The 27,649-nt window shown below is 28.3% G+C and overlaps 3 long non-coding RNA genes across 3 annotated transcripts; 2 read left to right on the top strand and 1 right to left on the bottom strand.

Moving 5' to 3' along the window:
• Positions 1-1,070: 1,070 nt before the first annotated feature.
• LOC141390433 (uncharacterized) lies at positions 1,071-4,664 on the top strand. Its single transcript, XR_012409348.1, has 2 exons — positions 1,071-2,310; positions 3,450-4,664. It is a non-coding gene; the product is annotated as an uncharacterized lncRNA (long non-coding RNA).
• Positions 4,665-9,885: 5,221 nt separating this feature from the next.
• On the bottom strand, positions 9,886-16,632 carry LOC141390440 (uncharacterized). Its single transcript, XR_012409355.1, has 2 exons — positions 13,299-16,632; positions 9,886-13,221 (listed from the first exon to the last, which is right to left on the bottom strand). It is a non-coding gene; the product is annotated as an uncharacterized lncRNA (long non-coding RNA).
• On the top strand, positions 10,108-16,022 carry LOC141390438 (uncharacterized). Its single transcript, XR_012409353.1, has 2 exons — positions 10,108-14,104; positions 14,889-16,022. It is a non-coding gene; the product is annotated as an uncharacterized lncRNA (long non-coding RNA).
• Positions 16,633-27,649: the final 11,017 nt, after the last annotated feature.

The following is a 27,649-nucleotide window of genomic DNA, read 5'->3' as shown; positions in this document are numbered from 1 at the left end:
TGTCTGTCCTAGGGGACAGATGCAACACGCTGTGGGAGACAGTAAAATAATGAATAGTGAAAATGACGAGCAACTGTGAACAATAAAATTTTTAGGTACCCAATTTTTCATTTGAAATGTAGTGTTTGTGTAGCAGAATACAATCAAGGTTTTTTACTGAATAGGTAGGTATCCGTCAAATAAATGTAGCAAATTCCGAATGCACATGTTTGGTTGTCTGTGTGAATAAGAACAAAGTGAAATATGCATTTATTTCCTATGATTTTATTAAAAAAAATATTAGTGCCGATCCACAGTAGAGTGAAACCATGAAATTATGGGTTCCTAGATCGAGTTCCATACTATAGTAATATGATGAGCTTGCTGCAGTGGGGAACTCGATCTAAGAACACCTAATTTCATAAAATGTTATCAATGAAATTACTCTAGGACCGGGACTTAGATCGAGTTCCATACTAAATCAACTTTGAATTGAATTATGAAATTGCAATCAAAGAACGCGTAATTTCATGAAATTATTGCATTGAAATCAGTATAGTGTGGAGCGGGACAAAGTTTTCCTGTTTCCATTTATTATAATAATTAACAAAATTGAGGCTCTGCAGTACGTTTATACTCGGCTTGATTTAAAAAAAGCAGTGGATGTAAGTTGTCATTTTCATACAAAATACATACATATGTACATATGTATGTCAATTAAATCAAGCATTAAGCTTGCAATAGATCTTTTTCTTGAGATACTGTTTCTTGTAATTATATGTATGTATGTACATCAGTGTTCACCAGCGAGCCCGTACTGAGAGCAACTGAGCATACATTACCGTGTGTTTTGGATTGAAAGTTACGATAATTGCTCTCAGTAGCAGCTCGCTGGTGAACACTGATGTACATAATACAAACTATTTGTTTGTATGAATTGCTCTGTTCCAGAACCTGCAAGAAGCTACTATTTTTACTACGATAACATTTTTTCCTTTATGTTATCGGAAAAAATAGTAGAAATTAGTAGATTCTTGCAGTTCTGGAACAGACCAAATGTTTGACTCAACTAAAGACGTGACGTACATCATGAGTTTGTTTACATTTTTTTCACGCAAAAATCTAGAATTGTCGACAATGGAGTGGAGCTAATGTCATGTAAAGTGGGGGGTATTAAATGGAATAATTGACAAGATTTTCCAATTAATTATATTAAAAGGGTATATAAATAATTAATTACGGCCCAAAAATAACGGAGAAAATATTAATTACTTCAATTTTCGAGTCGATATTTAGAACCTGTAAAAACTAAATATACAAGTAGATAAACCTCCTGGAATTATTGTTTTCACAATAGCTATCTTTGTCATGAGTTATTAAATTCAATGTTTGTCTCTGTTGTGTATAACACAAATACCAAAACAAAGAATAGTTTTCGTCATGGAAAAATTGGTGCTGGTTTCCAGATACATCATCTAACCCTTTAAAATCTTCTTTAATTGCAGTTTTCCCAGGGCTTGGAACATTTTCCAACCAGTTCTAGACTTTTCCTACCTATTTTCCAAATGAAAAAACCCATTTCTTGGGTGGGTTATCAATGAAAACAAAAAATAATACCAAACCTCTCTCCTTACCCCTCCCCTATTATAACAGTTTATAACAGAAACAACAAAAGAAAGAGATAACACGCATGAGCAAATAGAAACAACGAGACGACTGCAAGCGACAATCGAATGTGCTAGAGAGGGTCAATGGAAAATTCACGACATTCCAATGAAAGCAAGTTGGACGACAGCGTATAAATACCACTGCATGGCCTGCCTTGGTATCAGTTGTGTTTTAAAAATCTTGCTGTTAACTTGTCCAGGGGACAAAATATAGTGGAATATTTATTTTATAAGTTGTGTCAAAGTGTGTTTTTGGTTGAAAAAAAAGAGTTTAAAGTGGTTTATTCTTGCCAAAGTAAAAATGGCTGTATTCAACATTGTCAAGCGTTGTATTGTAAACCTTGAATCAACTAGAAAAGCTGAATATTATTGTTCGAGTAGTAGGCCGAAATAGTGTGAGGAGAGAAATCTGAAATGCTGTTTGCAATTTGGGAAAAATTGAAAAATAATTTTGCGGAAGCCGTATTGTGTGGCTAATTATTGAGCTGTGAATCAACTAGGCAGAATGAAAATGTATTGAGAAATGGCTGTTGACTTCTCTGAATGGGCTGGGAACAACTATATTTGATGAATCATCTTTTGCCGATGTTATAGCCGTGTGTCTCTGGGTTTATGGCTAGCAAGCTTTACACTTGGCTGAGCTTTGGTTGTCCAATCACAAGCCGTAAGCATTGTTTTAAATATTCAATTTTGTTTTGTTGTTGCATACAAAAAATATGTTTCATACCTACTTGTTAAATAAGTTACTGCGTAATTAGAGAGAAAACAATTTCGTAATATTGGAAAAAGCAAAAAATTCTTTACATGAATAACACAGTTATTCTTTTGCCATATTTCACAACTAGAGTAAATTCTAGGTTAGCTCTGTTCCAGAATCTGGAATTGTCTACAATATACCATTTTTGCTTTGAAAACTTGTTCTAGTTCTGTGTAATTTAACACGCATTGTTTAGAATCCAGTGAAATAATTTTTCTATTCAATATTTTCCAGATAGTGTATACTTAATTTCCTTAGAATCAATGGGAGAGATCAATAAATTAAGTCATGCGCCTTCAAATTCTAAAAATATCCCATTTTTACAAATTGTAAAAAGTTCGTATCATGCTTCCACTGCCAACCGCATAGAATTTTCCTCATATTGTCTTCTTGAAAGCAAAAAAGTCTTTTTACGCCATTATCGTCTACCCCACATACCATTTTCTATTATTTTCCCTATAATGGGTTGATGAGAGCCAAGCAATTATTTCACGCCATTGTCTTTTCCCCCCTTTGTTAAAAAGAAATATTAGTTTGGCTGCTGAAACGTTGCCAGAAAAATTTATTTTGAAAATATTTTCCCATTAATAAAGAGAACCAACCCTTCTTTTGGCATAGGCTCTGGAATTTCTAGAATTATCCCTTTTTATATTTCGAATATGTATTTTTTAATACAATTCTACAACCCCCAATTACTGTACTTCACTTCATGAAATTTCCATTTTTCCCCCTGTGTTTGCACACTGGCAATGCAACGCCTTATTTATCTATCTGTTTTGAATTTTCATTGTTCACATACCCCTTTTTTGTATAACAGAAATGTTTCCAGGCGCATTCTCCCTCTCTTCTTGTGCATCGTTGGCAAGTCTTAAAACTTGCCAATCATTGTTTTGTCTTTTCATATATATACCGTCCTAAATTAAAGCATAATTTTAGGCGTATTTATATTTATTATATTGCAAATAATTACCATTTATTATTTTCCCATTCTACATAACTATATTTTTGAAACTTACAATATGCCTTTCTTTTTTTAAATCATATAGCGAATATTTATGTGTGATTATTATAATGGGCGGCGTCGTGTAAATTTATCATAATTATGTGCTAAATTTGCAATATAACGTCCAAATTCTGTCTTCGTCGTCACATCGTCGTCGTATTTTCTCGTATTCGATAGAAATGTAAAAAACCATCCTCATCTTTAGAAAAGAAACTGCGAAGAGTATTGTTGTATATTACCATAGAGTGTACATACATACATATACTATATAATAGAGTACATACAGCAAAAAGATGTAGACATCGAATATAACCAATCACATCTACACAATCTGAGATCTATCGCAAGTCATAAATGATGAGAAAGAGTATGGTATTTGAAATTGAATATGAATTTGATGAAGAGAGAGTATGAATGTGTAATGAATGCGAAATGTACGAGAATAATTACACTGCGTTTATGATAAATCGTGTCCGAGAATGAAAGATTTACTATATGTGGTATATTCTGACAGAAAATGAAAGGAATGTCGTATCTATCAGGCAGGCAGATAAACAAACACATCACTCAGATTCAGAATGAGAATTGAAACCTTCCCCAAGACTACGACCAACTGATCTGAATAATAGAGCTATCTATCTGAGAGGTATGCGTTTAGAATTTATAAGAAATATTTTTGTTAAACCAAAATAGACTGATTGATGATAATGCTTTAGTGCAAAAACAACAACGTTATTTAGAAATAATAAAAAAAAAAAACATTAAAACCAACAACTTCGTTCCCCTTTAGCAACCTAAGGGTTAAGTGTTTTATAGATTTATATAATTTGTTATTACATACTACATACATACTAATCAATAAAACACCAACGTGTCTAGAATATATTTCTAACATGTTCATTTTTTGCATTCGTATTAAGATTACAATGTTGTAAACCTTAAGTTGTCTTTTATTTTATTTCTTCATACGTTTGTTCGTCAGCTAAACATGACCTCTATACATATTAATTAAGTTTTCTTCAGTAACAATTATATACGTATATAAATTATAAATTCTTCATTTTCTTGTTAAAACGAAAAAAAGATCCTCCACAAAAAAAATAAAATACAAAAAATATTTTGAAAAAATACACAGAAAAGATTAAAAAAGAAAATATCAAAATCAAAAAAGATATTCAGAAAAAAATGATAAAAAACCAAATATTTTTGAAATAAATATATGAGAATATGATTTTTCTAAAAACAACTCTACCAAAAATTGTTTTTCCTTTCAAAACTCAAAAAATACTGCTTTGTGCTGACCCATACCATACCACCAATATTCCGATCCTTTCTGATTGTTTCGAGTTTCAAACTCTCGATCATCAATGGGAGACGGCGGCAGGTATAGCCAAAGCTCTTTACCAAAACCCCACAGCCATTTCTTTTACAGCCTTCCAAAAAACAACCAGCGTGAAAAGAGGCACGAAATAACTACGTTATAGACACGTTATGTGACTACGTTATATATTATTAACGTAGGAACTGCGTTCTTTACACGTATTTCAAAACAAAGTGAGTAATAGTTATAATAATTTTTTAATTATTTTTTTTCAAAACAAAAGAAAACAAAACCACAAAACTTAGTTAGGACAAATTTGAAACCCCAAAAATATGAGCTCAACGCGATGCATATGTTAGGTAAGAATTGTAGAAGTTAAATAGGGAAATAATTAGTACAAATGCGAAAAAACAGTTAAACTAAGCTTATGATTAAATCAAAATATAATTTAAATGAAACGAAAAATATTAAATATTAACGAAAGAGTCGTCCATGTATAGAAAAAATTTATGCAATTTGAATGATAACCGTCAATGGTCGAAAATATTTTGAGTAATTTCAATATCATTACAATTGAATCGATATCATCACACATGTGGTAATAGAACTTTTGTCAACTCAACCTATGTTGGTCATCTGTATTACGACGCTTCAAGACATATAAAAAAAATTTATAAATAAATAATACCCAAAATGCAATGAAATAAACATATGAAATAAAAAGCGAAATATTTAATTAATGGGTACATGGTATACCACAAAATATCGCATAAAATTCTAAAGAGTTATTAAATATGTAAAAGAAACATAAATGGGTACAATTAAAAATCAAAGAAAGCGAAATAATCGAAAGCGAAGTAAAAAGTCAAGCGTATGTATTATAAGAAACCGCATATTGTTGAGATTCGTCGAAATTTCATAAACCACAATAAGGGTACATGGAAAATAAAATGCGTTTATTTTTGCAAATGGTAACTAAAAAATGCGCACAAATTCAGAAATGGTAATTTGTGAGGTAGGGATTTTAGAGTTATATTATAATTTAAAATGCGCATGAAAAAAATATTACATATTACATATGGTTAATAATCGTTGAATTGCGAAAAATATAAACCCCAAGAAAGAAATCAAAATGTCGTAAGAGAAAGACGTAAAAATGGTTGAAATGAAAATCACTGCGAATCAGGATATTTGGTATTTCGAAAAATCTTCTGCGTCAACAAAGTGCATTAACGATTAGTTAGGTAGGAAATTGAGAAGTATCATAGTTGAGAATTGCATTTTTAGAAATTTAAAATCATTTGCTATAATTCGTCGATACATAAATGTACACCCGCATTGGGTAGGGAATAATAAATTTATTTAAAACTTCTAAACTAAACAAAGCGTTCTGAAAGACATAGAAATCACGTAAATATTTATTTGAGATGCGTTGAAAACCTCCGTAGTATAACACATATAAAACCAACGAAATAATATAACATACGAAAGCGTAAATTGGTAGTCTTTTTATGTAGTTAATAATGGTTAATAATCGTCGAATTCCGAAAAATACTAACTCTGAAAAAGAAATCAAAAGATCCATAAAGGGCGAAACAACGATATTTGGTATTAAGAAAATGTTTCAACAAAATACATAGAGAAAGAGGCGCCTTGAGTTAGGTAGGAAATTTAAGAAGCGTGATAATCGCAATTTGTTTTCAATTTTTAGAATTAATAACGAAAATTTGAGAATTCGTCGTACCTCAATGATTTCATTAATACACGGCGCTTTACATAGGGAATAATAAATTAAGTTAAAATATATTTTTAAATAAAGCGTTCTTCGAGACAATAGGCACATTAAAATTGAAAAATGTTGACTTGATATCCGTTTGTCAAATAGGAGATTACAATTAGTTTTCCTTGTGAATAGAACAACGAAAAAGACATGTTTATGAAAGGTATTAAACTATAAACATAAAAAATGCTTTTAAACCTTGTAGGTTTCTACGAGTACAAAGCGTAAATTAAGTTTTTACTTAATTTAGTAGTTTGACTGAACACTTAACATTGGTAAAGGCAGTTGTCGCTTCAAAATTTAATAGAAGGTAATACCTAATATGACGTATTGAGGTCCGAATTTAAATAGTGAGTCTGATTTATGAACAAGAGCAGAGATGAGCCAGGCACATGATAATTCTTCTATGTCCCTACCTCTCTCCTAAAATCAGTTTTTTCTTTGTTTTCCAATCCATGGATTGGATGTTGTGATTATAGGTTGTGATTCGTGTAACAATGCCTAGCTCATAGGGTCTAATAATAACGGTATCTCTAAAGGTCTGGAAGACTATTTAGCTACGGAATTCATCACTATTGAGTTTTTCATGGATTTACATGTAGCTATTGATAGATAGATTAACAATTTTGACTTGGAATTCATCAGAAAATATTTCAATTTTAATTTATTTCAATTCTTAATGCCCAGTCTTTCGACCTTAGGGCTGTTACAACATTTTATGCCGGTAGATTATTTGAGAATAATTTAATTGAATTTATTTCTTTTGTTTCTAACAAAACCAGTAGACCTTCGGAAGAAGAAGAAGAAAGTGAAAACACCGAATTTATCCTTATGCAAAAATTACTTATGGCATAAAAGCATACGACATTGTTACAATTCTGTAATACGGCGTTTAGATTATAGTTTTTTGCAGGGTTAACCTTGTTTATGAGGATTTATTTGAAGTATACACAATGGAAATGACATTTGAAACCCAGACCCACTGGGTTAACCCGGTTATATGTAAACGGCCTATTACTGTCTAAAAGCAGTTTTTAAATTTTTTATGAAAAAACGTAGCTACTTTAAATTAGTTATAAATAATAGGACAATATTGTCGAAGTAGAATTTATAGCAGCATTACCGAAGATCAATACTATAGAAGAAAGAAGCAATATAACGTAGATCCAAAATAGCCAAAATATTGCAAATTTTCGATATAGATAAAATTTCATTGAATTCCAAAGAGATTTTCCATAATCTCAGATACCTGTTAATCGCAGAGTTACTGAAAATTTCAAAAAGTCTGGAGAACCACAGTTCTTAAGACTGACTTGTCATAAGATTTTCAATATGCCTTGATCAGCTCTATACGAATGTCCACAACAATCTATTCAAAGATATACAAAGATATAACGAATTCCAAAGGAAAATATAAAATTAAAATCGAAAATAATTAAGGGTAAAAATGTTGAACAAAACTGAATATATTTACAAGAATGCAATTTTGCGAAGCGTAGGTTGTTTTCTTTTACAAAATTGAAACTTTTTTAAAAAAGATGTTTAAAAATCACAATACTATGAAATAAATAAATCATTGATAATAGAAAGAAATAAAATCCCAAAAGAAAAATTATATTAAATAATAATGACATCGAGCCAAATCAATACAATAACAATATATTAATATTAAAAAAATGTAAACGATAATATAAAAACAATATAAAAAATAAAATGAAAAAAATAATATAAAACCTAAATCCTTACATAGAAATAATCCAAAGAAGTAGACAGGAACAACCAAATTTTTCCAATTGCAATTTTGCGATGCGGTGTTTTTATAAAAGTTAGTTTTATAGAAATCACAGTTCAATTGCGTCGAATATTAATAAAAAATATAAATAAAAAAATCAGTTTTAGGCGTACTTCAAATTATGTATATCCTTAACGGATTTTTTTGTATAGAAAGCTTAAAGAATTTCTAATTTCACCGAATGTGTGTTTCATTATCTAAATTTCTAACTAAAAAACGTGTACATTCAAACATTCTGGAAAACTTTTACATCGGAAAAAGTAAGAGCTCCGTAATATTTATCCAATTTGAAAAACTATTTCGGAGCGTTTAAAGAATCCATTTTTTGTATAATTTACAATTTTTAACGATTGAGAATTATAAGCGTTTAGCAGGCATAAAGGTTTTTAAAAAGTTTGTTTCCATTAAAAAAACTAGTATTTATATAATTGGTCTTGTTTTTCCCAAAGTGTAGTATTTTTCTAAAACGTTATTTTCGAAAACGTCCTAGTTTTACAAAGCATTGCTTATTATGTTAAACCTCATTTAAACAATTGTTAGCGTTATCACATTTTAATTAACGTTGCGTTCAATTAATGAGTGGCTAGATTTCTTTGTTAATTTTCTGGTTAAAAATGCGTTAAAGATACCAAGACTTTGAAGTAATTGACCAAATGTTAAATTCCGAAAAACAAATGTAGTTAGCATTTTTGGAAATAATGTTTTTGCTAGCCGCTTAGTTTTAAAGATATAATTCTTTGTAGTTGAGAGTACGTTTACCTCGAAATCTGAAACGAGTGAATATTTGAGCTTAGTAGTTCCATAGCAAAGCTTTTGCTTCGCAATACCGCTAATTTTAACAATAATAATTAATTAACAATAGTCAGTCAAGTAGTTAAGATTACTCTGAATATTTCAATAGCCCAGAATATGATGATGAAACATGCCAGTAAATTCTGCAGGAGAATAGGTTAGGATTGAGTCAAGCGATAAATAGAGTTAAAGGAAATAAATAAAAACATATTTAAATACGCAGTATTATGAAAAAATAATGGGGTTGCGTTGCATTTTAAAACCGTTACGTTGTATCTGAAGCGTCGAACATATTAAAAGCGTATTGAAGCGTCTAACGTATTAAAACATATATTTAAATAAGTATCATCAAATTAGAAAGAGATTTTCATGCGTTGTATTATTATGAACCGAATCATTTATTTTTAAAAAAATAAACGGGTGAATAGAATCGATATGCGTATTGAAAAGGTTGTCTATGCGTCTAATTAGAAATTAAACTTACTTCGAAAAAAGGGTTTGCTTTATGCAGTAAAAAGAGATGAAATTCGATTTGAAACAAATTTATTAGAAGTGTAATATATTTGAAAATGTCTGAAAGAAACGTCAACATGAAAAAGAGTAAATGTAATAGTAATGAACGGATATGGTATTTTTGCACAATGTGTACCATTTGTAAAATATCATCGTATTCAATTTGAAGTCTCGACACCGAATGTATCATAACCGAAATGTTTTATAAGCGTCGTCCAAAATACAGAATACATAAATGGTAGAAAGTTATCATTATATTAGAAAGGGATAAGCGTGTTAAAAATTGTTGAAAGCGTCGATATGATTAAATTGAACATTGATAGAGAAAGATAAAAAATAAAGTTATCTATCAGAAAAATAAAATTTCAATAACCAAAATGTTTTATAAGCGTCCTCCTAAATAACAGAAAAAATAAATTAAAGAAAGTTATAATTATATTAGAAATGGATAAGCGTCTTAAAAATTGCTGAAAGCGTCGATATGATTAGATTTGAACATTGTTAGAAGATAAAAAACAAATTTATCAGAAAAGTAAAATTTCAATACCAAGGACTTACAATTTAAAAGCATTAAAACAATGGAAAGTTTTCTATAAAATATCCAATTCAAGCGTATTTTAATATGAAGAAAAGTTTAAGTGTAAGAAGTTTAAGATTTTTGAAAATGGTTTACAAACTCACATCAAAAGATGATCTTCGATTATGTATATCAACAAGTTAGAATTGAATGAAGTGTATTAGAAGCGTTAAGGTTGTGGTAAAAAAATTATGCGGCTGCGATGTTGATTTTCATAAAGTCTTGAGAAATTGTGTAGGAATTCAAAATTGAATCTATGCGTCGTATCAACTGGTGTTTAATGATGTATAAATGATCTGATAATATGTAAAGCATCATGAACTCATAAAATATGATAATATAGGACGTTAGTCGTATAAATTGGAAATCGATTTCTATTGTGTATCGTCGTATGATTATGAGGTGTCATATAATCAAGAAGCGTTATACATATTAAAAAGCATCATATTATTCAGTAATGAATTAATATTGTTAGTGAAGACGTATCTTGCTGCTGTATAAAAGATACAGTTACACTTTCTTAAATTCTGTTAAGTACAAAATTCATACAAACAAATGTTCGCATTCAAAGCTTAATTGGGATTCAAGTTGAAAAACTTTAATATTGTATACATATGAAGCGCGTCAAAAGGCATAGTATTTTTACAAAATACATAAACTTTTTTAAAAAGTTCGTAGTGAATGTATTAATAAAATTAGGTCAGAAAGGACTAAACTATAGAAATGAAAAGTAAACATTACTTAGTAATGCATCAAATTTGAGTCAATTGACTTATTTACTTTTAATGGCACAAATGTCAAAATTGAAATTTTAATTTGATGCAACAAATTAAGAATATATTTTTCTCACAAAACTCTAAAAGACATATTGTCTAGCCAATCTTTCATAATTCAATTAACAATATTTTTCTGCTTGCACACACAGTATATTGAAGCTTTCAATGAAAATACACTTTCTATATTATTTGCATTTTATCTGTTTTTTACATTTTCCAATGCACACATGTTAATCACAATACATATTCTGAAAATTTTAGAAAACATTTGCTATTATTTGAATATAGTCAGGTGTGTGACGAATATATGTATATTGCCCTTAATTGTCCCTGTATATAAACACATTATATTTCGAAATTAACGTTAAACCTTTTCGTATATGTTGTGTTAATATACCCCCATCGATGGTAGAGATAGAGCTAGGATAAAAAACAATTGGAAGAAAACCAACCCACCCGCTTCAATTCCAATCTATAATGATTGAGAATTAATTTCCCACATAATACAACAAAATCTTTTATATTTTTATTTTAAAAATAAATTACATTATTTCCTTAAAAAATTTATATTCCTTATGATAAAATCATTTTACGTAATATTTCATTGAGTTTATTATGCGTCATCAAAATATTACAAAAACGCCTTAAAATCACAAAAAGTCTCAAACTATGTTTAGCGCAAGTGCAATTCAAAGTATTCTAGGACTCAAGGTACATTTACAGCTATTTTTCTGCCTAAGCATTAAATTATCATTAAAGAGAGTTTAAGGTATTTTTCACAAAGAATGTAATGTTAAATGCGGCTTATTAATTAAAGGTTCCAAACTAATATTAAAGCAAGTTTTATTTAAACTCATATAAGGTACAAAAGTTATTGATATGGAAATATAATGGCATAATGTCTACGTTATTACGAATTAAGCTAGAATTATAAAAACATCGAATGGTTTAAAATAAAAGCCTTCTCCGTTATCATTTTCATTACAAAAACATAAAAAAGTTGGCCAAATATCTTGAATTCTTCGAATGTTTATATTAATTATAAATAATTTACTAAAGGATTTCTTATGAAACAAACAAAATTATTCGTACATATTCCCCCTACGATAATATAAAAATCTATTCTATATGAATATTAATTACTATATGTTTAATACGCTCGTAAACAAATTGCAGTTATAATAAAAATAAAAAGACAAACGACAAAGTCTCATATACATATTATTGAATATAACATATAACGTGCCCTATTTAGGGAAGCTATTTTAATAACACCAAGGTATACGGAATAAGAGCTATGAAATCGCAAAACACAATTAACAATGCAGTAGATTACGAATATATACATATGTATATCCCTATTACTTCGATGATTCCGTTGCTGTAACATGAATGAACACAAAATAATATTTATTATTATACAGTCTGCGTTTTTCTATTGAGACCCAAAACAACATATTTGTTTTAGGGGGTTTACAAAATCGTTTTTAATATCAAAATTTCTTGTTTTCAGAAAATCCACAGATACATCAATGTTTTCTAAAATTTCAAAAAAATGTTTGCAATTTCCATGCTTGCATAGGTGTTATGGAGAGATATGCGCCTTCAAAATATATGAAATAAAATTATTGGAAATCGAAGCATAGTTAATACATTTAACGATAAAATCAAAAATAATTATTTGATTCGTTTAATTTCAAATTGATTCCACTTGCTCGAATTTAATTGCAGATACATTTCACATTAAGTAAAATCTTTATTTCGTGTTACTAGCAAATCAACACAGAATGTTATAGAAAAGTAATTCCCATATAAAATTACCTAGAAAATGCATTATAAAAATGTATAATTGTTAAAATAAATTGTATTTCATATATAATTCTTGGTATTCACTTAAATGAGTATGAGTATCAAGTACAATATCATAAAGCCTTATTGAAATATTCTCAATGCATATAAACTAATAGTCTATTTTAAAATTCTAAAGACCCAATTTCAATATTTATCTGCCTAAAAAGTAAAACTTATTCCATGACCCTAATGCAATAGTTTTAAACAATTAGTTATTTCATTTCGATTATTATGATAATTATTATATTTAGTACACCTGCAGTATTTATATCACAATTTCCGAACTACTAGTTTCCCTTTGCTCACACAAATCTTGTTTTCCTAATTTTCCACATTCTATGAATTCTTGAATATTCTGACAATTAATTGTTATGGGTGCGCATTTGAATGTTTAGGAATGTATTTAGAATATACTACACAATACAATATTTTTATATAATCTTAATATTACCTTAACAAATTTTGAGACTTTCTCTGTATAATAGTCTACAATTTAGTTATAGATATTTAGGACAATAATATTTTCACTTACACTTAACGAAACTCCAAGTAAAGTAGCAATAAATTGAAATATATGCAAATTAATTATTTTTTTTGTATGATAAAGTTTATATACAATTAAAAAATACTCTTTTTTGTACATATGTACAAATAAACTTCCCACCTTTATTCAAATAGCACCCGAAATATTGTATTCATTCTCTTGTATTTAGACTAATATAGAAATCAAAATATACTAAATTACATCAATTATTTTCACGTATAAATCAATATTTGCTTTACGTCCTTTAAAATAGCTATAGCTATATATTATCAATTAGAATGTCGAAATTATAAATGTAAAACTCAATTTTAATAAAAATTATAAAATAAATTTCCTATATTCGTATGTTATTTGTGTGTGTGCAAGCAACAAATGTATTGGAGCTCCACTCCAAACATTGAATAGATTCGGAAATTGCATTGCGTTCATTAAGGTCATCATGGAACAATGTGTACCATTTGATTTTCTAAATGTTTTTTAATGGCGACAAAACCCAATAGTATATTTATAAATTTAAATGATGATTAATTAAAAATTACTTCCCATAAAATTCTCAATGACGACATATTTTTTCAAATATCAAAAAATATTCAATGTTTCATCAGAAAGTTGAATTGATACTTGCGAAAAATCATTATACAATATTGCGATCAACTGATATACAGTATATAGAGAAACATTTGAGTAGAGTTCTAAAGATATTATGGGATATAATAAATATAATATTATATTTTGAGAAATAATTTTGAAAGGCGAAATCGAATTTGCAAGAGGAGTCGACTTTTAGAACATAAAATATGATGTGAAACATTTCTTAAGATAGAATTCTTAAAGAAAGATGATCAAGCGTTCATTCCTTAACAAGGTTAAACATGAAACATGTTTTCAAAAAAATGTGATGAATGCCACCTAAAACACCATGAATTTCTTAACGAGTTTCTTTCGTTACTGGTGTGTTTTCCAATTTCCTCAAATTTTATGTTAGATTTCAAAGAAAGTTTTCGAAATTTGAAAAAGAAAATCTGTGACATGTTTTCTTTGTTAGAAATTAAGTTTCTATATGGGAGTAAATATAATAATGTTTTAAGAGTATAGAGAATAAGTACGGAATGTTCGAATTCTGAGTAAAGGAAACTTGCGCTATCGATCGATTTGTTCTTGAAGATAATTCTTTTTTAAATATGCAAAACTCTGATACTTTACAATTTCCAAACCCGACTATTCATTTAGGATCAAAGAAACGTTCAGCCTAAGTAGGAGTAATTATTACAATAAGTAAAGGCTTTCTTTCGAAATTTAAAACGTATATTAGGCAAAACCTTTAAAAATCATCGTATTGTGTTTAAAAAAATGTATGAAAGGTGAAAACAAAGCCATTATTATTCGAAACGATTCTGCTTTTTATAAGCTTACATTTCATTTCTTTCTTCCTTTGTAATATAAAAAAGCCAATATGGTCAATAACTTATATTAACTCACTACAAAATGCAAGCATTCAACAACTTAAAATTTAAAAATTAGACAGAAGTAAAAAAGAAACTATATACAAATATACTGAAGCTATCTACATATCATTACGGAATTGATTTAATGCAAGCGTATTGAATGTTCTATGAATAAATGCGAGAATGTGGTACAGAACCAGAAAGAAGAATGATAAAGCGTTTGAGGTTAAATGAGTGCAGAAAAGATAATTTGCGAAAATCTAAAGAAAATGCGTATTTGAAAATGTCTAGGAACGAATAATGTTGAATTGGAAATTATTTCAAAAATATATTTCATTTAAGAAAATGTTAACAAATCGAAGAGTCAAAAGATGAATTTCAGAATATGAGAAAAAGTTAGAAGTTAAAAGAGAATGATATAAGGTTTTTCTGAATGTTTAAAGAGAGAGTTTGTGTGAAATTGAAGAAGCTTGAGAACAAATAGAGTTGGATTACAAAATCAGGAATATATAGACAATTGAGAACATATTGGATTGAGAGTATATAAAGAGAATGTGAAAGCGTTTGAAGTTAAATATGGAAATTCAAGATTTGCGGCAATCTAAAGAGAGTGTGTAATTGAAGATGTTTGGGAACGATAGTGATAGAATTTAACATTGAGTTAAAGGAGATGAAAGGAGAGTTCCAGAAGAAAAACTAAGAGAGTACTTATTGAAAATGAGAATGCATTTGAAATTGAATGAGAATGATACGAGATTTTTCTGAAAATCTAAAGAGAGAGTATGTTTAAAATGAAAATGATTGATAACGAATAGAAATGGATTAAAAATAATTTCAGAAATATATAGACATGAGCACAAATTGGAGTGAAACAAAGTATGGGTTTATTATGCGATCTAAAAGTTGAAGTCAAGTGACAAAACAATGGTTTGCGAAAATCTAAAGAGAGTAGTAAAAGAGTGTTGGTATGATGTTTAAGAAAATACATTGCGTAGAAGGTAGTGAAAGATAAAATGACAAAGGTTGATGGATGTAATTCTATAAAATGAGCGATCATAGAATGTTAAGAATTCGATTGTAAGATAAAATTAATTAGAAATGATTTAAATAAATTAATGCGTCAAAATACAGAAGAAATATAACCATCAATAGAGCGGTGTTGTTTTGGTAAAGGTTTTAATAGTAACGAAAGTTTGTTTGCGGCATGCACATTCAGACAAATAAATACTAAAAATAAGAGTATAGAATTACAGAAGATTCTTAAAATCTATAAACCAGAATTTTATTTACATTTCCCAATAAAATATTAAAAAGTTATTCATTCCAAATAGAAAAGTTTTAAAATCGTAGTGTAGAAATAATATTCGTAGATAGATAGAATTTATAGTTTTAGTAACAACGATACCAAAACACAAGGGAGTCTGTTAGCGCGTTTTATAAAAACTAGACGACATTAAAATATGAGACAGAGTGTTTAAAAACGAATACATACATTACAGTAAAATGCAAATTTACATTTGAAAAAGGTCCTTCGATGATGATCGTCAATGAGAAAATAATAACGAAAGGGGTTTGACAGTGATTATTTTGATTATGAAACAAATGAGAACGATAGAAATGAGAGAGTACGTTTGAATTTAAGAATTCGAAAGAGGTTGAGTATTTTTGTAGTTGCATATATATGTGAATGGAGAATTGATTTAATGGAGTTAATTTCTGTGATATTTTAATAACGGTCCTTTATTTTTTTGAGCACAAGATATGATGTATAAAACATTAATTAAAAGGTATCCAAATAAGATGATGACATTTAAGAAAAATTAGTGAAACCAGAACTAAGGAAGAAGTCGTGTGTGAGGAGAAGATAAGGATTTGACAACGTCTGAAGATATAGAGAATATAATGGTTAAATTGATTATAATGCGAAAGATGGAAATTATAGAATATTTTGCGATTTTTAAAGTTATATACGGGAGCCTGATTTGAGTTTGAGGAGAGATGTTTGATTTTTGCGACATTATAATTTTCTTTTTTGAAGTATGAAAATCGCGTGAAAAAAGGGTATCCAAAATATTGGTTAAGAAATTACAGATGAGTTAGTATGGTGTAAGAGAATCCAAATAAGATGACATTTGAGAATAATGCGTGAAACCAAGACTTATAAGTATATGAATGTTATTAGAGAATTGTTGATGAATCAAACGAATGTTGGCAAAGTTCGAGAGAACAGAGTGGAATGGTTAATTTGCTTATAATGCGATAGATGAACATGAGAGAAAATTTAAGGATAACCGTGCGATTGTTAAAATAATCTATGAGAGACTAAGTTGAATTTGAAGAGAGATTTAAATGAATGATTTTGCAAGATTTAGATTTTATTTTCGTCGTATTTATGTAAACAGTTGCGTAAAATGAAAATAAAAGGGAATCCAAATGATTGGTTAAAAAGTTGTATGTTCATTTGAGGAAATGAGAGGAAGACCTGTGTGGAGAATGAGAAAAGTTTAGCAAAGAAATTAAATGGTGTGTTTGGGTCTTTATGAGAGTGTGAAACATAAAGAGTATAAGAGAATATTTATGTTCGATTGTATATGGAAGAAAAGAGTTTTTGAGAGTTAAATTCAAAAGACATGAATGAAATAGTACTTCTACGTGAAAAATAATGTAGAATAATAATGAAAATAAAGTGAATCCATATGTGTGATAAGAAATATGATTACAGGAAATATTTTAATAATGAATAATGTTGAGGTTATATGAGAGAGAGTGAGAGTATTGAGAGACCATTACCGAGTGATAATAAGATTTAAAAATGGAGTGTGGTAAAACCGAATTTTAATTGAGATTTATATAGAATGTGTACTTATGATGCTTATGCGAATTGAGCGATTGAGTTCTTGAAAAGTATGTGAGTTTTCAAACTTGAACAATTTATAAGAGAATACGTGACAAAATTCTGCGATAAGAGAGAAAGAGTACGAGAAATGATTATCAATAGGAAATACGGGAAATATGAAAGAATAAATGTGGAAGGAACGCAATGAAAAGGAGTAATTTGGTTGAAATATACATGAGAGTTTGAGATCAATTATAGTTTATTTCGTCGTTTAAGTTTTCATCGGAGTTCTTTTTAAGTGAACAAATGAAGTAACAAAGGGAATCCAACTGAAAGATAAAAGTGATGACGAGTTTGAGTGGCGAGTTGTTTTACTAACGTCGTTTCAAAAACCGTTAATTGTTTCACTGGAGATATGTTCAAATGGGAAAAAGAGGAATCGAAATGAAAGATATGATGATGAAAATAACAAAGGGAGAGAGAGTTCAGTATGCAATATTAATGTTTTTTGATGAAATGAATGAAATTAAAGCAAATTTCAGAGAATTTGAAGCTTGTCGGTAAAAGAGTTTAGTATGAGTTAAGAGAGCGTGTAATATAAAAGATTGAGAGAAAGAAAATATTGCTATATGCGAAATGAAGAATATGAGAGCATAGTTTAGTGTGAAAATTGTTGATGTGTTCGACAATTTTGTGATTTTTTGAGAGTATGCGAAAGAAACAGAGATGAAAGTATTAAAGATAAATATATGTGTTTGAGGAACATTTTGTGGGTATTTGAGAGTATGAGAATAATTTTGAAGTTTGTTGAAGAAGAAGAGAATATATGCGTATAAGAAAAACCATGAGTAAATGTTAAAGGATCCGTTTAAAATACGCAGACAAATTATGGAATAAGGTTGATACCAGAAGAGTAAATGGAAGAGAAAGAAGGAGCTCAATTAGTGTTTTGAATATTATACAAGACGTCTAATGTGAAGTAATAAATGAAGAGTATAGCAGTTCTAAATAAATAAGTTTACGTGCGTTTTAAAGTTTACGAGAGAGTGTTGTGAAGGATGATTGAGTACATCTAATTGAAGAAGTTGATTTTATCGTGAGTGAACACTTTGATGACTGATGAAGGTATTGAAATACGAGTATATGAGTTGCGTACGAATTTGTTTTGAAAAGAGGACAAAATTTGATTCAAATTTAAATCTGACTAGCAATATATTTAAATAGGAAGTAAATGTAGTACGGTTTTATAACTAATGATTGTTGGGAATTTGACTATGAATACATTTGCGACTTAGGTAAACATAAAACAAAAATGATTCGAAAATAATGCGTTCGATGGAAATGAAAGAGGTTTCAGAGCGTATATTTCGAGAATCAAAATGCAAAATTTGAAAACAGCGAACAAACGTAGCGTTGAATTATTAGCTATCGAATAGGACTTTTTGTCTGTGTCAAGTTAACGTTCAAAACTGAGCAAGGTTAACCTTTGCATTGGCTCAATAGATTTTCTCAAGAAAGAGTATAATTTCTAAACAAAGCGTTGATTTTATAAAGAGTATTTTCTGAAGAAAGCGTCGATTTCCTAAAAAAATATTTTATAAAGAAAGCGTCGATTTTCTCAAGAAAGAGTTTAATTTCTAAACAAAGCGTTGATTTTATAAAGAGTATTTTCTGAAGAAAGCGTCGATTGAAAGAGTATAATTTCTAAACAAAGCGTTGATTTTATAAAGAGTATTTTCTGAAGAAAGCGTCGATTGAAAGAGTATAATTTCTAAACAAAGCGTTGATTTTATAAAGAGTATTTTCTGAAGAAAGCGTCGATTGAAAGAGTATAATTTCTAAACAAAGCGTTGATTTTATAAAGAGTATTTTCTGAAGAAAGCGTCGATTGAAAGAGTATAATTTCTAAACAAAGCGTTGATTTTATAAAGAGTATTTTCTGAAGAAAGCGTCGATTGAAAGAGTATAATTTCTAAACAAAGCGTTGACTTTATAAAGAGTATTTTCTGAAGAAAGCGTCGATTTTATAAAACATATTTTTTAAAGAAAGCGTCGATTTTCTCAAGAAAGAGTATAATTTCTAAACAAAGCGTTGATTTTATAAAGAGTATTTTCTGAAGAAAGTGTCGATTGAAAGAGTATAATTTCTAAACAAAGCGTTGATTTTATAAAGAGTATTTTCTGAAGAAAGCGTCGATTGAAAGAGTATAATTTCTAAACAAAGCGTTGATTTTATAAAGAGTATTTTCTGAAGAAAGCGTCGATTGAAAGAGTATAATTTCTAAACAAAGCGTTGACTTTATAAAGAGTATTTTCTGAAGAAAGCGTCGATTTCCTAAAAAAATATTTTATAAAGAAAGCGTCGATTTTCTCAAGAAAGAGTTTAATTTCTAAACAAAGCGTTGATTTTATAAAGAGTATTTTCTGAAGAAAGCGTCGATTGAAAGAGTATAATTTCTAAACAAAGCGTTGATTTTATAAAGAGTATTTTCTGAAGAAAGCGTCGATTGAAAGAGTATAATTTCTAAACAAAGCGTTGATTTTATAAAGAGTATTTTCTGAAGAAAGCGTCGATTGAAAGAGTATAATTTCTAAACAAAGCGTTGACTTTATAAAGAGTATTTTCTGAAGAAAGCGTCGATTTTATAAAACATATTTTTTAAAAAAAGCGTCGATTTTCTCAAGAAAGAGTATAATTTCTAAACAAAGCGTTGATTTTATAAAGAGTATTTTCTGAAGAAAGTGTCGATTGAAAGAGTATAATTTCTAAACAAAGCGTTGATTTTATAAAGAGTATTTTCTGAAGAAAGCGTCGATTGAAAGAGTATAATTTCTAAACAAAGCGTTGATTTTATAAAGAGTATTTTCTGAAGAAAGCGTCGATTGAAAGAGTATAATTTCTAAACAAAGCGTTGATTTTATAAAGAGTATTTTCTGAAGAAAGCGTCGATTGAAAGAGTATAATTTCTAAACAAAGCGTTGATTTTATTAAGAGTATTTTCTGAAGAAAGCGTCGATTGAAAGAGTATAATTTCTAAACAAAGCGTTGACTTTATAAAGAGTATTTTCTGAAGAAAGCGTCGATTTTATAAAACATATTTTTTAAAGAAAGCGTCGATTTTCTCAAGAAAGAGTATAATTTCTAAACAAAGCGTTGATTTTATAAAGAGTATTTTCTGAAGAAAGTGTCGATTGAAAGAGTATAATTTCTAAACAAAGCGTTGATTTTATAAAGAGTATTTTCTGAAGAAAGCGTCGATTGAAAGAGTATAATTTCTAAACAAAGCGTTGATTTTATAAAGAGTATTTTCTGAAGAAAGCGTCGATTGAAAGAGTATAATTTCTAAACAAAGCGTTGATTTTATTAAGAGTATTTTCTGAAGAAAGCGTCGATTGAAAGAGTATAATTTCTAAACAAAGCGTTGATTTTATAAAGAGTGTTTTCTGAAGAAAGCGTCGATTGAAAGAGTGTAATTTCTAAACAAAGCGTTGATTTTATAAAGAGTATTTTCTGAAGAAAGCGTCGATTGAAAGAGTATAATTTCTAAACAAAGCGTTGACTTTATAAAGAGTATTTTCTGAAGAAAGCGTCGATTGAAAGAGTATAATTTCTAAACAAAGCGTTGATTTTATAAAGAGTATTTTCTGAAGAAAGCGTCGATTGAAAGAGTATAATTTCTAAACAAAGCGTTGATTTTATAAAGAGTATTTTCTGAAGAAAGCGTCGATTGAAAGAGTATAATTTCTAAACAAAGCGTTGACTTTATAAAGAGTATTTTCTGAAGAAAGCGTCGATTTTATAAAAAATATTTTTTAAAGAAAGCGTCGATTTTCTCAAGAAAGAGTATAATTTCTAAACAAAGCGTTGATTTTATAAAGAGTATTTTCTGAAGAAATCGTCGATTTTCTAAAAATATTTTATAAAGAAAGCGTCGATTTTCTCAAGAAAGAGTTTGATTTCTAAACAAAGCGTTGATTTTATAAAGAGTATTCTCTGAAGAAAGCGTCGATTGAAAGAGTATAATTTCTAAACAAAGCGTTGATTTTATAAAGAGTATTTTCTGAAGAAAGCGTCGATTGAAAGAGTATAATTTCTAAACAAAGCGTTGATTTTATAAAGAGTATTTTCTGAAGAAAGCGTCGATTTCCTAAAAAATATTTTATAAAGAAAGCGTCGATTTTCTCAAGAAAGAGTATAATTTCTAAACAAAGCGTTGATTTTATAAAGAGTATTTTCTGAAGAAAGCGTCGATTGAAAGAGTATAATTTCTAAACAAAGCGTTGATTTTATAAAGAGTATTTTCTGAAGAAAGCGTCGATTGAAAGAGTATAATTTCTAAACAAAGCGTTGATTTTATAAAGAGTATTTTCTGAAGAAAGCGTCGATTTCCTAAAAAATATTTTATAAAGAAAGCGTCGATTTTCTCAAGAAAGAGTATAATTTCTAAACAAAGCGTTGATTTTATAAAGAGTATTTTCTGAAGAAAGCGTCGATTGAAAGAGTATAATTTCTAAACAAAGCGTTGACTTTATAAAGAGTATTTTCTGAAGAAAGCGTCGATTGAAAGAGTATAATTTCTAAACAAAGCGTTGACTTTATAAAGAGTATTTTCTGAAGAAAGCGTCGATTTTATAAAAAATATTTTTTAAAGGAAGCGTCGATTTTCTCAAGAAAGAGTATAATTTCTAAACAAAGCGTTGATTTTATAAAGAGTATTTTCTGAAGAAAGCGTCGATTTTCTAAAAATATTTTATAAAGAAAGCGTCGATTTTCTCAAGAAAGAGTTTAATTTCTAAACAAAGCGTTGATTTTATAAAGAGTATTTTCTGAAGAAAGCGTCGATTGAAAGAGTATAATTTCTAAACAAAGCGTTGACTTTATAAAGAGTATTTTCTGAAGAAAGCGTCGATTTTATAAAAAATATTTTTTAAAGAAAGCGTCGATTTTCTCAAGAAAGAGTATAATTTCTAAACAAAGCGTTGATTTTATAAAGAGTATTTTCTGAAGAAAGCGTCGATTTTCTAAAAATATTTTATAAAGAAAGCGTCGATTTTCTCAAGAAAGAGTTTAATTTCTAAACAAAGCGTTGATTTTATAAAGAGTATTCTCTGAAGAAAGCGTCGATTGAAAGAGTATAATTTCTAAACAAAGCGTTGATTTTATAAAGAGTATTTTCTGAAGAAAGCGTCGATTGAAAGAGTATAATTTCTAAACAAAGCGTTGACTTTATAAAGAGTATTTTCTGAAGAAAGCGTCGATTTTATAAAAAATATTTTTTAAAGAAAGCGTCGATTTTCTCAAGAAAGAGTATAATTTCTAAACAAAGCGTTGATTTTATAAAGAGTATTTTCTGAAGAAAGCGTCAATTTTATAAAAAATATTTTTTAAAGGAAGCGTCGATTTTCTCAAGAAAGAGTTTAATTTCTAAACAAAGCGTTGATTTTATAAAGAGTATTTTCTGAAGAAAGCGTCGATTTTATAAAAAATATTTTTTAAAGAAAGCGTCGATTTTCTCAAGAAAGAGTATAATTTCTAAACAAAGCGTTGATTTTATAAAGAGTATTTTCTGAAGAAAGCGTCAATTTTATAAAAAATATTTTTTAAAGGAAGCGTCGATTTTCTCAAGAAAGAGTTTAATTTCTAAACAAAGCGTTGATTTTATAAAGAGTATTTTCTGAAGAAAGCGTCGATTGAAAGAGTATAATTTCTAAACAAAGCGTTGATTTTATAAAGAGTATTTTCTGAAGAAAGCGTCGATTGAAAGAGTATAATTTCTAAACAAAGCGTTGATTTTATAAAGAGTATTTTCTGAAGAAAGCGTCGATTTTATAAAAAATATTTTTTAAAGAAAGCGTCGATTTTCTCAAGAAAGAGTATAATTTCTAAACAAAGCGTCGATTTTATAAAGAGTATTTTCTGAAGAAAGCGTCGATTTTATAAAAAATATTTTATAAAGAAAGCGTCGATTTTCTCAAGAAAGAGTATAATTTCTAAACAAAGCGTTGATTTTATAAAGAGTATTTTCTGAAGAAAGCGTCGATTTCCTAAAAAATATTTTATAAAGAAAGCGTCGATTTTCTCAAGAAAGAGTATAATTTCTAAACAAAGCGTTGACTTTATAAAGAGTATTTTCTGAAGAAAGCGTTGATTTCCTAAAAACTATTTTATAAAGAAAGCGTCGATTTTCTGAAGAAAGAGTATAATTTCTAAACAAAGCGTCGATTTTATAAAGAGTATTTTCTGAAGAAAGCGTCGATTTTATAAAAAATATTTTTTAAAGAAAGCGTCGATTTTCTCAAGAAAGAGTATAATTTCTAAACAAAGCGTTGATTTTATAAAGAGTATTTTCTGAAGAAAGCGTCGATTTCCTAAAAAATATTTTATAAAGAAAGCGTCGATTTTCTCAAGAAAGAGTATTATTTCTAAACAAAGCGTTGACTTTATAAAGAGTATTTTCTGAAGAAAGCGTTGATTTCCTAAAAACTATTTTATAAAGAAAGCGTCGATTTTCTGAAGAAAGAGTATAATTTCTAAACAAAGCGTTGATTTTATAAAGAGTATTTTCTGAAGAAAGCGCCGATTTTATAAAAAATATTTTTTAAAGGAAGCGTCGATTTTCTCAAGAAAGAGTATAATTTCTAAACAAAGCGTCGATTTTATAAAGAGTATTTTCTGAAGAAAGCGTCGATTTCCTAAAAAATATTTTATAAAGAAAGCGTCGATTTTCTGAAGAAAGAGTATAATTTCTAAACAAAGCGTCGATTTTATAAAGAGTATTTTCTGAAGAAAGCGTCGATTTCCTAAAAAATATTTTATAAAGAAAGCGTCGATTTTCTGAAGAAAGAGTATAATTTCTAAACAAAGCGTTGATTTTATAAAGAGTACTTTCTGAAGAAAGCGTCGATTGAAAGAGTATAATTTCTAAACAAAGCGTTGACTTTATAAAGAGTATTTTCTGAAGAAAGCGTCGATTTTATAAAAAAATATTTTTTAAAGAAAGCGTCGATTTTCTCAAGAAAGAGTATAATTTCTAAACAAAGCGTTGATTTTATAAAGAGTATTTTCTGAAGAAAGCGTCGATTGAAAGAGTATAATTTCTAAACAAAGCGTTGACTTTATAAAGAGTATTTTCTGAAGAAAGCGTCGATTTTATAAAAAATATTTTTTAAAGAAAGCGTCGATTTTCTCAAGAAAGAGTATAATTTCTAAACAAAGCGTTGATTTCATAAAGAGTATTTTCTGAAGAAAGCGTCGATTTTCTAAAAATATTTTATAAAGAAAGCGTCGATTTTCTCAAGAAAGAGTATAATTTCTAAACAAAGCGTTGATTTTATAAAGAGTATTTTATGAAGAAAGCGTCGATTTTCTAAAAAATATTTTATAAAGAAAGCGTCGATTTTCTCAAGAAAGAGTATAATTTCTAAACAAAGCGTTGATTTTATAAAGAGTATTTTCTGAAGAAAGCGTCGACTTTCTAAAAAAAAATATTTTATAAAGAAAGCGCCGATTTTCTCAAGAAAGAGTCGATTTTAAAAACAAAGCGTTGATTATATAAAGAGTATTTTTTGAAGAAAGCGTCGACTTTCTAAAAAAATATTTTATAAAGAAAGCGTCGATTTTCTCAAGAAAGAGTAGATTTTATAAACAAAGCGTTGATTATATAAAGAGTATTTTCTGAAGAAAGCGTCGATTTTCTAAAAAAAATATTTTATAAAGAAAGCGTCGATTTTCTCAAGAAAGAGTAGATTTTATAAACAAAGCGTTGATTATATAAAGAGTATTTTCTGAAGAAAGCGTCGATTTTCTAAAAAAAATATTTTATAAAGAAAGCGTCGATTTTCTCAAGAAAGAGTAGATTTTATAAACAAAGCGTTGATTATATAAAGAGTATTTTCTGAAGAAAGCGTCGATTTTCAAAAAAAAATATTTTATAAAGAAAGCGTCGATTTTCTAAAAAAATATTTTATAAAGAAAGCGTCGATTTTCTCAAGAAAGAGTCGATTTTATAAACAAAGCGTTGATTATATAAAGAGTATTTTCTGAAGAAAGCGTCGATTGAAAGAGTATAATTTCTAAACAAAGCGTTGACTTTATAAAGAGTATTTTCTGAAGAAAGCGTCGATTTTATAAAAAAATATTTTTTAAAGAAAGCGTCGATTTTCTCAAGAAAGAGTATAATTTCTAAACAAAGCGTTGATTTTATAAAGAGTATTTTCTGAAGAAAGCGTCGATTGAAAGAGTATAATTTCTAAACAAAGCGTTGACTTTATAAAGAGTATTTTCTGAAGAAAGCGTCGATTTTATAAAAAATATTTTTTAAAGAAAGCGTCGATTTTCTCAAGAAAGAGTATAATTTCTAAACAAAGCGTTGATTTCATAAAGAGTATTTTCTGAAGAAAGCGTCGATTTTCTAAAAATATTTTATAAAGAAAGCGTCGATTTTCTCAATAAAGAGTATAATTTCTAAACAAAGCGTTGATTTTATAAAGAGTATTTTATGAAGAAAGCGTCGATTTTATAAAAAATATTTTTTAAAGAAAGCGTCGATTTTCTCAAGAAAGAGTATAATTTCTAAACAAAGCGTTGATTTTATAAAGAGTATTTTCTAAAGAAAGCGTCGATTTTCTAAAAATATTTTATAAAGAAAGCGTCGATTTTCTCAATAAAGAGTATAATTTCTAAACAAAGCGTTGATTTTATAAAGAGTATTTTATGAAGAAAGCGTCGATTTTATGAAGAGTATTTTCTGAAGAAAGAGTAGATTTTATTAACAAAGCGTTGATTTTATAAAGAGTATTCTCTGAAGAAAGCGTCGATTTTCTAAAAAAAATATTTTATAAAGAAAGCGTCGATTTTCTCAAGAAAGAGTAGATTTTAAAAACAAAGCGTTGATTATATAAAGAGTATTTTATGAAGAAAGCGTCGATTTTCTAAAAAAAATATTTTATAAAGAAAGCGTCGATTTTCTCAAGAAAGAGTAGATTTTATAAACAAAGCGTTGATTATATAAAGAGTATTTTCTGAAGAAAGCGTCGATTTTCAAAAAAAAATATTTTATAAAGAAAGCGTCGATTTTCTAAAAAAATATTTTATAAAGAAAGCGTCGATTTTCTCAAGAAAGAGTAGATTTTATAAACAAAGCGTTGATTATATAAAGAGTATTTTCTGAAGAAAGCGTCGATTTTCTAAAAAAAATGTTTTATAAAGAAAGCGCCGATTTTCTCAAGAAAGAGTCGATTTTAAAAACAAAGCGTTGATTATATAAAGAGTATTTTTTGAAGAAAGCGTCGACTTTCTAAAAAAATATTTTATAAAGAAAGCGTCGATTTTCTCAAGAAAGAGTAGATTTTATAAACAAAGCGTTGATTATATAAAGAGTATTTTCTGAAGAAAGCGTCGATTTTCTAAAAAAAATATTTTATAAAGAAAGCGTCGATTTTCTCAAGAAAGAGTAGATTTTATAAACAAAGCGTTGATTATATAAAGAGTATTTTCTGAAGAAAGCGTCGATTTTCTAAAAAAAATATTTTATAAAGAAAGCGTCGATTTTCTCAAGAAAGAGTAGATTTTATAAACAAAGCGTTGATTATATAAAGAGTATTTTATGAAGAAAGCGTCGATTTTCTAAAAAAAATGTTTTATAAAGAAAGCGCCGATTTTCTCAAGAAAGAGTCGATTTTAAAAACAAAGCGTTGATTATATAAAGAGTATTTTTTGAAGAAAGCGTCGACTTTCTAAAAAAATATTTTATAAAGAAAGCGTCGATTTTCTCAAGAAAGAGTCGATTTTATAAACAAAGCGTTGATTATATAAAGAGTATTTTCTGAAGAAAGCGTCGATTTTCTAAAAAAATATTTTATAAAGAAAGCGTCGATTTTCTCAAGAAAGAGTAGATTTTATAAACAAAGCGTTGATTATATAAAGAGTATTTTCTGAAGAAAGCGTCGATTTTCTAAAAAAAATATTTTATAAAGAAAGCGTCGATTTTCTCAAGAAAGAGTAGATTTTATAAACA

Source organism: Musca autumnalis, unplaced genomic scaffold (genome assembly GCF_047663935.1).
Source record: "Musca autumnalis isolate F117 unplaced genomic scaffold, ASM4766393v1 scaffold_1, whole genome shotgun sequence".
In the NCBI taxonomy this organism is placed as follows: domain Eukaryota; kingdom Metazoa; phylum Arthropoda; class Insecta; order Diptera; family Muscidae; genus Musca; species Musca autumnalis.
The sequence above is the reverse complement of the archived record's forward strand: the minus strand, read 5'-3'. Positions and strand labels throughout refer to the sequence as shown.